The sequence below is a fragment of the Rhipicephalus sanguineus genome, chromosome 2, assembly GCF_013339695.2.
Source record: "Rhipicephalus sanguineus isolate Rsan-2018 chromosome 2, BIME_Rsan_1.4, whole genome shotgun sequence".
NCBI lineage: Eukaryota > Metazoa > Arthropoda > Arachnida > Ixodida > Ixodidae > Rhipicephalus > Rhipicephalus sanguineus.
Window position 1 is genome coordinate 237,557,452 of NC_051177.1, and position 12,121 is coordinate 237,569,572.

Consider the following 12,121-nt stretch of genomic DNA (forward strand, 5'->3'; position numbering starts at 1 on the left):
CCTCAAGCTGTGCAAAGCCTAGGAGAGATGACGCCGTCCCTGGTTCGATAACGTTGAAGCGGCGCCTCGAGGACGCCACATTTGTTACTCACTGCGAGCTCATACATCTCTCTACGCGGCCTCTCCACTGGAGCGGCCGTCCCACGTTGTTTTGTGAACTCAACGGCACCTTTTTCTCCCGTGTTGGCGAATTGATGACGGTTAAGCGTGTTTGGTGCTATGTTGCCCGTGACGTTTGCTGCACTTTACGATCCGTTAATTATAACGCGAAAAAAAACCTAGACAACACGACAGCGAAATTCAAATAAATTGCATTGCGAGTCTCGGAAAAATATTTTTCTCGCTCCATGGGATGGTTCTTCGATCGCATCGTCAGTTTAATTTGGTCGGTTGTCGTGTGCTCACAGTACTTTATCTTGTCGCCATATGCGAAGCTTCCCGGAGGCAAATTAATTACTTCTGCGGCTTAAAAGCAAAATAGATATAAGAGCTACTTAATAAGTTGTTTAGCACAAACATTTGACCAACATACGATAGTTTTTCGTTCTTCTGCTTCTGCCGATGTCTGTGCAGATTATGTCACTTCATAAATTACGGGTTTTGGAAGCGGGCTCACCTTATTGAACTCCAGTTTTAGTTCATACCCCACCATCACTTGCCTCAGTACGCCGCAATGTAAAATCGCTGCTTCTGTGATTTGCTTTTCTGCTGTCAAGACCCGTTCTGTGTGTACATCATCCGCTGTTCAATTGATAAAGCCAGCCTTGAACAAGACAGATCGCGATGTGACACATTGATCAATAAACTTCCACTCCATAGTGTAGGTCCCCTGACGGATGAGTCATTGCGCTTTTATAAGTTACAATCTAAAGGTTACAATGCTCATCGCGGTGCTTTAGCTTTTAACTTGGCACGCTGCTGCCGATGTAACCTTTATGAGAGAGGGAAATGAAGAAAACACAAAGATAAAATTGCTGTAACAGACACGTAACTTATAAATTATAAGTTACATGTCTTTTTATGCTGTCGTAAACGTTACCGTGATTAGAGTGTAGGAGGAGCTGGATGGCGGATCGAGGTCAGAGAGGCGGAGAGGACTTATTGGATGGCAGCGATGGAAAAGAAGCCGGCTCTGAGTAACTACCGAAAGGGAAAAAACGAAATAAGGAGGGAAAGGTTTTATGATAATTCAAGGGGAAGCGCTTTACTGGTTGAAGCAAGGTCGGGCTGCCTTAGAACGCGTAGTTATAAAGCGAGATTCAGTAACGAAGAAGAACAATGTACATGCTGCGGGGGAACTAAGGAAACGATGGAACATGTACTGATTGAATGTGGCGATATTCACCCAGGTATACGTGTGGGCACGAGTCTACATGAAGCCTTGGGTTTTAGGGACAACATTGGAAAGCTGCACACGTCCGCGATAGAAATAAGTAAGAGACGGTTAGAGTATTGGTGGCAGAAAAGTAGAGATAAAGAACAAAAATAAATAATGGGGGAAAAATAAGGTCATTCTGCCTTAAGAGGCAGAGAGAGGGACCGTGAATTTATATTTTTTGGTATAATAACATACATTTAATCAATGTAGATAAGGTATTAGGCCAACATGAAACAAGGAAGCGTTTTTTTTTTCTTCGAGCCTGGTGGCAGACATGTCACCGCCCCGTTTTAAAGGGCCCCTCACCAGGTTTGACAATTTTGAGCTAACGAGCGCAATGCATACACTGAGCGTTCACGATCATGTCTGCCAAAATTTGCAACGCTACGCGCCGCGCAAATGGGTCAAATTTCAATGTGAACGCTGCTTGCCCTTCCTCTCGCGGGCGCGCGCTTTAGAGAATGAGGGGATGACGTACATGAGAAAATGGCCCTACGTAGATGGTAGTGCTGTGACGTCGCTCCTCTACGTAGACGACTGTGCTCTGACGTCGCCAACAGTAGCACATGACATTGCGATAATTATTTGAAACGACATGTGTAGTTTGTGTAATTTGTTGCTTGAATAGATTATTAAAACTTGAGAGGAATAATGAGACACACGAAGGGAATGTGTGCGTCTTTTTTTATTTTTTTTTCGTGAATTGCAGCGAGGTGCGGGGCTAATGTGCCTCTCTTTCCCATGCGTTCGTGTCCCCGCGGTTAGCGCATCGAGCAGACGCCAGCCCTGGAAACGAAAGTAATGTTCTGGCGCGTTCGAGCACTCAATATGCTCATTTATTCTACCGCGTCCAAGTAAACGTTAATGCGGCACTGGCTCATGATACCGCCAGTCTCGTGCCCGTACAAATGTCTCAGCTTTCATGCCCGTCCCGCAGAAACAGGCAGTACACCACAGAGAACGCCGACAAAACGCCCACGGCCGCCACATAAAAGAACGGTAGCGGCCGTGCAACGCCGCTCGCGTGCTCGGGCACGTCATGCGCACGTGGCCATGCATGCGCATGACGTGTTCATGCGTATGTGTCAAGTGAAGAGGGCAGGGAAGGGATTTGGCTTGCTAAGGCTACACAGGGCGAGTGGCAAGGGTTTGAAACTCGCCTCCTCGCATCATGGTTTCGCGCCGTTACAAATTATTGTTTGTCTCAGCTCGTAATGAACCGATTTCAAAAATTCTTGCGGCATACTGCTCCTAATTCAGCACACAACAACTTCCAGCGTCTAACTAAAATTTGCTATGTGGCCTGGTGAGGGGCCCTTTAAAGGGGACGCTCATAGCATCCATCCATCCAACCCAGCACGCGGGCGTGAAGCCACCGGAAGCCGCCGTTTTTGTCACGGAAGAGAGCTTTTATCTTCTTTTTTTTTAAATAAATACCTGCCTGTAGCGCAGTAAACTGTACGAATCGACCGGAAAAGTCGTCAGGGAAGACATGTCACGCGTAAGTACCTCAAAGTTGCATTACTTTTTACGCATTTTGTACGTTGCAGCACTGCGCCGTATTCGGACGGTGTCGGGACGGCGTCTGTCATCTTTCGTGTAGCGTTCGTCGGCGTCTAAAGTGAGGCGTAATCGCAGAGTTTGAAAAAATAAAAAAAAAATCACAGCATATCCACGGAGTGAATGATGATGAGTGGGCGAAGCTGCGGAGGTTCATCGGTAAACCGTGAATGTTCCGTGAATTCTGCCCAGTACACCATCACCGACGTGAGATCGGGCGCGTTTATACTAAAGGTTCGATGAGTTATGACGACTTGCAGCTAACTTTAATTTTACATGTACGCTGTGAATTTTCATTGTTTAGAAAACCATTGCTTTAGAAAACATCTGGCGTCTTTCGTTAAGCAGCTGGCGTCTTTTCGTTTTGCTTTAGAAACATCTGGCGTTCTTTCGTTTTGCTTTTAGAAACCATCTGGCGTCTTTCGTTGGTTTATTTCCTCAATCAACGGCGTTTTGAACAAAATTTTTATTGTTTAATCACGCACAGGAGAAATCTCACCAGGCACTACCTTGGAGGTAAACAATGGCTGCTAATGGGAATGAGAGACAGAAGAAGTCGGCTTTTAGCTAACACTTACACTTCTACTTCTACTAACGTTTCCTACTGGAACATGCCAATGGCTGCTGATGGGGAATGAGAGACAGAAAAATTCGGCTTACGTTACGGCGACGTTACGTCAGCAAAAAATCCGGCAGATCCCACGCACTGTGGGAGTCAATGTAATGCGAAGCAGGCAGCGAAGAGCTGCGTACATCGCCTTGTTTGTCTTTGAGCCAAATGAAATGATTGATGCCATGGTATCTAGTTCACCATATATCGCATGTTTGCCATGCACGCATGCATGCACAATCTGGTATATACTATGCTTTTGAAACGTATGTTCTGGTATATAGAACGCATGACGTGTCATTTATGTTGATCACGCACTCGTGTCATGCCATACAATTTTTTCGTATATATCCAGTTAACGAAACGGCCGGAAGCGCACCATGACAGTGTCATGTAAATCATACCGTACATGACATGCATATAACATGATTCGCATGTTAGGACCTGTCACTTATATTCGTCATACAGTCACATCGCGCAGTACTAGTTTTGGTGCATATCAATCTAGCAAAAAGGCCGCGAGCGCGTTATGAGCGTGGCATGTAAATCATGTCGTACATAACTTGCGTGTCATGATTTTCATGTTACCACTCTCATTTACGTTTGTCATACAGTCGCGTCGCGCAATACCAATTTTGGTGTATATCAATCCAGGGAAACGGCCACCAGTGCGCTATGAGCGAGGCATGTAAATCATATCGTACATGTCATGCATGTCATGGTTTTCATTTACCACCTCTCATTTACGATAGTCGTACAGTCGCGTCGCGCAATACCAATTTTGGTGTATATCAAGCTAGCGAAACGGCCGCGAACGCACCATGAGCGTGGCATCTAAACCATGACAAGTATGTCATCGTTTTCATGTCAGCAACTGTTATTCATGTTCTTCATACAGTCACATCGCGCAATACCAATTTTGGTGTATATCAATCTAGCGAAACGGCCGCAAGCGCACCATGAGCGTGGCATGTAAATCATTGCGTACATGACTTGCATGTCATAATCTTCCTGTTACCACTCTCATTTACGTTCGTCATACAGACGCGTCGTGCAATACCACTTTTGGTTTATATCAAGCTAGCGAAACGGCCGCGAATGCACCATGAGCGTTGCATGTAAATCATAACATGTTTTCATGTTACCCCCTGTTATTCATGTTCTTCATAAAGTCACATCGCGCAATATTAATTTTGGTGTATATCAATCTAGCGAAACGGCCGCGAGTGCGCCATGAGCGTGGCATGTAAAGCATGTCGCACATGACGTGTATGTCATGATTTTCATGTTACGACGTGCCAGTTATGTTCGTCACACAGAAATGCCTCGTCATACCAGTTTTCCTATATATTCATTCATTTAAACGGCCGCTAGCGCCCCGAGACCATGTCATGTAAATCATGCTGCACATGACACGCGCGTCATGATTTGCACGTTAGGATCTGTCATAATGTTCGTCACGAACGCTTGTCACCCCATACCAATTTTGGTATATATGAAATTAATGGAACGGCTGCAAGAACCCCAAGGCCGTGCAATGTAAATCATGCTGTTCATGACATGCGTGTCATGATTTTCATGTTATGACCTGTCATTTGTGTTCGTAATACGGTCATGTTGTGCCGTACCAATTTTGGTATACATCCCGTTAACGAAACGGCCAGGAGAGCACAAAGTCGTAGGCGGCTAGATAGATAGATAGATAGATAGATAGATAGATAGATAGATAGATAGATAGATAGATAGATAGATAGATAGATAGATAGATAGATAGATAGATAGATAGATAGATAGATAGATAGATAGATACGCTCAAAGTCGCAGAAGTTCGCTAAGAAATGCTTCGCATTTAAAAAAAATTACACCATTTCCCGCTAAAGGGGACCATGAGCCATGAGGCGATGCGAAGCCGGAGCACTTGCACGATCGCGTTCCGTTGGCGTTCGTTGGGCATGCTACCGACCTCGCGTCGCGCAACGCGAAGAGGAACGCTACGCGCGTCTTGTCTTCTAACCTGGCCGTTAATTCTCACAGGGCGAGCGGGCAACGCGGTCGACAGACGTGCGAGAGCAAGCGAGAGGGGGGCAGCGTAGAAGAGGAGAGAGAGGGGGAGGGGAAGCGCATGCGCTGGTTCTCATCGCGGCGTTGCCCAGGAGATGATGATGATGAAATAAACTTTTAATTTGCCAAAACAGTGTCCCCGAGCTCTTAAGCTTGGGGTCACTCTAGGTGGGAGGGTCCCTTAGTCCAGGAATCCTCTGGCCGCGATCGCCTCCCGGGCCCTGGCGACGAGTCCACGTTGATCGTCTAGGTCCCGTGCGGAGATCAGGAGAGAATTTCGGCATGTCTAGCCCGCATTTCAGAGGATGAGTGAAAAGGGGGAGGGGAGAGGGGAAATGGTGAGGGGTAAGGGGAGAATGGGAAGTGGAGAGGGGGAGGGGAGATGGAAAGTGGAGAGCGGACAGGGGAGGGAGGAATGGAGAGGGTGTTGGACCTCTAAGCCTTCCAACTGCGGCGCGGTTAACATCGAGCAAAAAATCACAGCATATCCACGGGGTGAATGATGATGAGTGGCGCGAAGCTACGGAGGGAATCATCTGTAAACCGTGAAACTCTTCCGTGAAATGCGCCCAGTACATAATATAAAGAGTGTGAAACATCGTGTATATATTAAACATCAAACTTTTATTGTACTGTTGGTTTACGTGGTCCCTTCATTATCACTTGTGATCGGTGAAATGCAAGGAAGAAGTCCGCTCCCGAGCGAAAGAGCGCCAAGAGCGACCGCATTCCCCGCTCGCCCTGTGCGAATTAAAGGCAAGGCTAGAGGGAAGACAGGACGCGCGTTCCACGACGCGAGGTCGGTAGCATGCCCAACGAAAGCCAACGGATCGCGATCGTGCAAGTGCTCCGGCTTCGCATCGCCTCATGGTTCCATTTAGCGTCCCAAAACCAAATATATTGCTCAAGGTGTGCCTTGCGTTTTTCGTAGAAATAATTTCTTTATCACGTACATAAGACGAAAAGTTGAAAGCTCACTAGAGTGTATCGCCCGCAAAGTATGTCTTTTAGTGTGATTTAACTCTCGTACGGCAGGGTCCTCGCGCCGTTGCCGGTCCACCTCGCCCGTTGACGATCGGGCGAGGTGGCTACATACAACTACTACTACTACTACACTTAAGAAAAACATCTGGCGTTCTTTCGTTCTGCTTTTACAAAACATCTGGCGTCTTTCGTTGGTTTATTTCATCAATCAACGGCGTTTTGAACAAAATTTTTATTGTTTAATCACGCACAGGAGAAATCTCACCAGGCACTACCTTGGAGGTAAACAATGGCTGCTAATGGGAATGAGAGACAGAAGAAGTCGGCTTTTAGCTAACACTTACACTTCTACTTCTACTAACGTTTCCTACTGGAACATGCCAATGGCTGCTAATGGGGAATGAGAGACAGAAGAATTCGGCTTTTAGTTAACGCGCACGCTGCGAATTTTTTATTGTTCAACAACGCACAGGAGAAATCTCCCACCGGCACCACCTTGGAGGTCAAAGCGTAAGACTTGTTACGGACTACGACGACGACTACGAGGGACGAACGGGTGCCGCCTTAAGGAGCTTCGCCCCTAAAACACGTCTTGCAAGATGAACCGCTTTAATTGAACTAGAAACAAAAAAAAGAAAAGAAGAGGGCGAGCCAGCGCTGCTACGTGAGCACGCGTCAGCTCGTGAGGAGCATCTATAATGATGATGTTTGGTCATCTGTAGACAAATGACGAAGAAAAGGAAGTCACAACAGTCTCCCGCGCCGACAGATGACGTTAGTTGGCTTCCAACGGGTAAAGTAGCTGTACGGGCCGCTTCACAACAGAGCCGTCGGGCAAGCATAAAGAGCAGGTCCAGACAATGCTGTCGCGTCCGCTGATCAGTTCCTCTATGCGGGCCAAACTCCACAGTTGCCTTGGAAGCTGTTTATCGCCGAGTAGAACTACGTTGCCTTTCTTCAAAGAGTCATTTCTTTTCGCTTGGTTGGATGTGATGTTCCTGAGTTCATTAAGGTACTCTTTATACCAACGAGACCAAAATGCTTGCAAATCATCTTCACGCTTGCTCCAAAGTTTCTTCAGTGCATCGTTGGTAGACTCGGTGTTGATTTTCAGTTCGTGATGTGGTAGCGTTGTCAGTCTCCTTCCAACGAGAAAATCTGCTGCAGATAGGAGGTACGGTTCATCTACGTCGTTGAACACGTAATTCAAAGGTCGAGAATTCACCACGACCTCTACTTCTGTTAGTAGAGTAACTAACTCTGTCCGACTGACAAGCCGTCGCCCAAGCATCTTCTTCAAGCAGGTTTTTACAGAACGAACGAGTCTCTCGTAGAACCCGCACCACCAAGGAGCACTCGGGCAAATGAATTTCCATTGGATCTTCGAGGAGGAAAAGAAGGCGAGTACGTCGGGGTGTCTTATCGTTCGCCAAAGCTTCTGTAGGTCCTTGGACGCTTTGACGAATGTTCGTGCGTTGTCGCTGTAGATAGTGTGACAGAGGCCCCGCCGTGATACGAATCTCCGCAGGGCGCAAGGAAAATTCACTGTGGTCAAGTCTTCAACCAGTTCCAAGTGAACAGCTCTTGTCACCGCGCACGTAAAAAGAGCGATGTAGGAGCGCTCGTGGGGATGCCCTTTGATGTATAGTGGCCCCGCAAAGTCAACTCCACTCACGAGGAACGGAGGGGCTTGAGTAGCACGATCCTGAGGCATACAAGGTGAAGATTGCTCAACAGGTTTACTCTGTAGGCGTTGGCAGATGACACACCGTCTTTTCGTTTTCTTCACAGACTGTCGTGCTTGAAGAATACAAAATCGTTCTCGAATTTGAGTCAGAGTGTCTCGAACTCCCCCGTGGAAGACCTTTGCGTGAGCATGATTGATTATCAGCATACTGAGGTGTGAGTCTTTTGGTAGGAGGATGGGATGGCGAGAACTGTACGAGTCGTCAGCCCTGGGAGCTTTTCCTTGTATCCGAAGAAGCCCGTTTTCGTCTATAAACAGTCTAAAATGCCCAAGTGGACTTTGTAAAGGAAGCGGTTTCTTGCTCGCGACACAGTCTGCTTCTTTACCAAAGTTAGCTCTCTGTTCCTCTCGAAGGAAATAGCACTCCGCTTGCTGAATTTCCTCTGCAGACAGCTCCTCAGACTTATCATTTTCCTTCTTCAACCTTTTGGCATAACGGAAGACCCATGCCGTTACTCTTAAAAGTGTGGTGAGGCTGCTGAATCGTTCAATTTCAATCAGCGATGGCAGCAATGGTCTCGTATTAACAGCATGAGTACTGACCTTTAGTTCTGTCTCAGCTGCCTCGAGCTTTCCGTTTTCGATGTCAATCTCAATCCTTCCCCCGTACACGGGCCAGCAAGTATCAGACATTGCAAGCCATGTAGGTCCAAACCACCACAACTGCGACTGCCTAAGTTTGAGTGCAGACAAGCCTCGAGTGAGCAAATCGGCGGGGTTTTCTTTTCCAGGACAATATCGCCATCTGGTATACTCAGTAGTGATGCAGAACTATCGATGGTACTATCGATACTATCGATAGCTGAGTCACTATCGAACTATCGATGGTAAAACATACTATCGATTGCGCTATTGATAGTAAGTACTATCGATATACAGCACGAACTCATTGCAGAATAAGCTTGGTTTCCTGCGCGCGTGGTACATAGTAGAGCCGGAGGAGCAGGATCAATAGCAAGAAAGCTGACATGCTTGTGTTATTCACCAGAGTGCTTCGCTCACACATGATCATGAAGTCAAACTGTCAAACTATTCAGCTGTAGCGGAAAGGAAGCCGTTACATAGGGTGCAACTGTGCGGCTTCAGATTTATATTGTGTTTTGATTTCATAATAAAAAATTATCAAGAACTAAGTTTGTTAATTATAAGATGTAACTGGATGCTTTTAAATATTAATTTATTGATGGACATATGCCGCCATTTCGACTGCGCAAATAATTTCTCTCGCCAAAAATTTGCTCATAAATTAAGCGAAGCTGATAGCAGGCTATTGCGAATATTCTGGCAATTTGGCCAGCCAGCAACAGCTTCATTATTCGCCCCACTATGGATAGTTTGTCACGTGGTTGTGACGGTGAAGAATGCTGCAGCAAGACTGGGAAATACGAAGCTTTTTATTTGGTGCCCAGAAAACCAAAACTCAGAATACAAGCGATACACGCTGCGCACTGATAACGGCGAGAAAAGTCGGCGGCCGTCGAGTAATCTGAGAATCGCTGGAACGCTTCGTCTTTTGTACATCAGTCATCAAACCTTCCAGCGTTATCGCTGGTGCTCGTGCAAGCTCTTGAATAAACTTGAATATTCGCGTCCGGCGCGTAATCTTAAAATGTCAAACAATCGCGAAGCTTCTCAAACATTGCGGCGAGGTCCGCGTCAAAAGCTGTGAACAGTCCTTGTTGGTGAAACCCGAATACATCAAAACAAAGCAATAAATGCGCGTGGCAGTAATATCGCTAGTAATATTACCGATCGTACTACCGATTGGACTATCGACAGTTTGTCAATAGTAGAACTATCGATAGTTTCTTTACACTATCGATAATTTCAAAAAAACTATCGATGCTATCGATAGTCAATTTACCGATAGTTCTGCATCACTAATACTCAGTCAAAGTTCTGATTTCTTGCGTCCGGTTCCGCACAAACTCCTTCCAGGTAACGGGATCCTTATTAATTCAGCAAAGTGTAATCTGGCAATCGGACCAAAATGTTGTTTCACCAATTCCAAGGTCGCAATCCTTTACGATGTAGGCGTACATTCGGGCTGCAAGCAATGCTGCCATCAATTCCAGCCTCGCTAGAGTGACCGTCTTTAACGGCGCAACTCTGGTCTTTGCCATCAGTAGCATAGTCCGGACGGTGCCACTGTAGTCGGCCGTACGAAGGTAGGCTGCAGCCCCGTATGCCGACTCGCTTGCATCAGAAAAGATGTGGAGTGCTGCCTTTTGGTACGGGCCTTCTCCGCCGGCTGCTAGGAACCTTGGAATACTGAGGTCACTAAGTATGGTTACCTCCTTGCTCCATTTCAGCGAGACAGCAGACAATTTGGGTGGCAATGTCTCATCCCAGTCGAGGTTTTCCTTCCATAGATCTTGTAAGAAGATTTTCGCCCGTACTAAGAAAGGTGAAAGAAACCCCAAAGGGTCGTAGATCCTTGCAACAGCCTGAAGCACAAAGCGTTTTGTAATCCGATGCTCCTGTATGAACTGGAGGATATCCTGGGGCTTGAACGAAAAGGTATCCGTCTTCTTGTTCCAATGAAGTCCCAGTACTTTCAGAGTTCCAGAAGGTGAGCAAAGGGATTTTTCCTGTGAAGTGATTCCTTGTTCGAAGGCGGCAGATACTAGAGGATCGTTGCTGGCCCACTTGCGAATGTTCATGGAAGCTTGCCTGAAGATCTCAATTATTTCTTTGTGCATCTGGATAGCTTCTTCAGCTGTGTCGGCTCCAATCAGAAGATCGTCCATATATATGGAGTTTTGCAATCGTCGAGCTGTCACAGGATAGAGGGTTTCTACGGACCTGAAGTGGTGTTTCAAAGTAGCAGTCAGTAAGAAAGGACTTGAAGTAGCTCCGAAGGGCACTCTAGTCATTCTCCAAACTTCTATTTCCGGCATTGGGCTGTTCACTTGTGGGGAAGTTTTGAACCACAAAAAGCGGAGCGCATCTCTGTCTGGTTCTCTCAGGCCAATCTGTAGGAACGCCTTCTCGACATCGGCATTCATCGCTACCTTGTAGCGTCGGAAACGAAGCAGTAGGGTCACTACGTCAGGATTTAGATTTGGGCCAGCTTCCAGGTTATCATTCAAGGACTTTGAACCAGATTCGTGAGAGGATGCGTCGAATACGATGCGTACCTTCGTAGTAGATCGGTCCTCTCGTATTACAGCTCGATGTGGCGTATAATACAGGGGTCCAAGTGGATGCTATTCTGCTTCAGGTACTCTTTCAGCAGATCCTTCATCGAGGTACAGTCTAATAGTCTCATCATATCTTTTCAAGAGCTCGCTGTCCTTGTTAAGTTTCTTCATCAAACTATGCAGACGTTTGGTTGCAACTGCATAGCTATCTGCCAGGTCAACCCTTTCCTTCCACGGTAGCGCGACTTCGTACCGATTGTCTTTCTTCTTGATGTTGTTCTCGAAGTTTTCGAGCACTGAATCGGCGACCTTCGTTTCTTCGTGTTCGGCCTTGATCCCGATACTTTCAAGATCCCAAAACCGAGTCAGAAGTTTCGAGATGTCTTGCTCTGTCACCGTGGCTCGAAGGACTACGACACTGGCACTCTGTATTACGTTGGTTGTAGCAGACAACGGCCCTTGAACAGTCCATCCCAGTCTTGTCTCGACAGCTTTCAGCTTTTCGTGCACAGGCTTCACGGTACCAGTTACTAGATCCCAATAATAGTCTGAACCAATTAGGACCGCAATCTGTTTGTCTTAACTCCTTGCAGAGAGAGAGCTTGCGTATCCAAGCGCATCTTGTTCATTTCTCTCAA

The 12,121-nt window shown here is 46.6% G+C and overlaps 1 protein-coding gene across 1 annotated transcript in view; it reads left to right on the plus strand.

Moving 5' to 3' along the window:
- LOC119384176 (elongation of very long chain fatty acids protein AAEL008004) overlaps window positions 1–12,121 on the plus strand; it is a 582,544-nt gene that overhangs the window by 244,942 nt on the left and 325,481 nt on the right. The window lies entirely within an intron of this gene.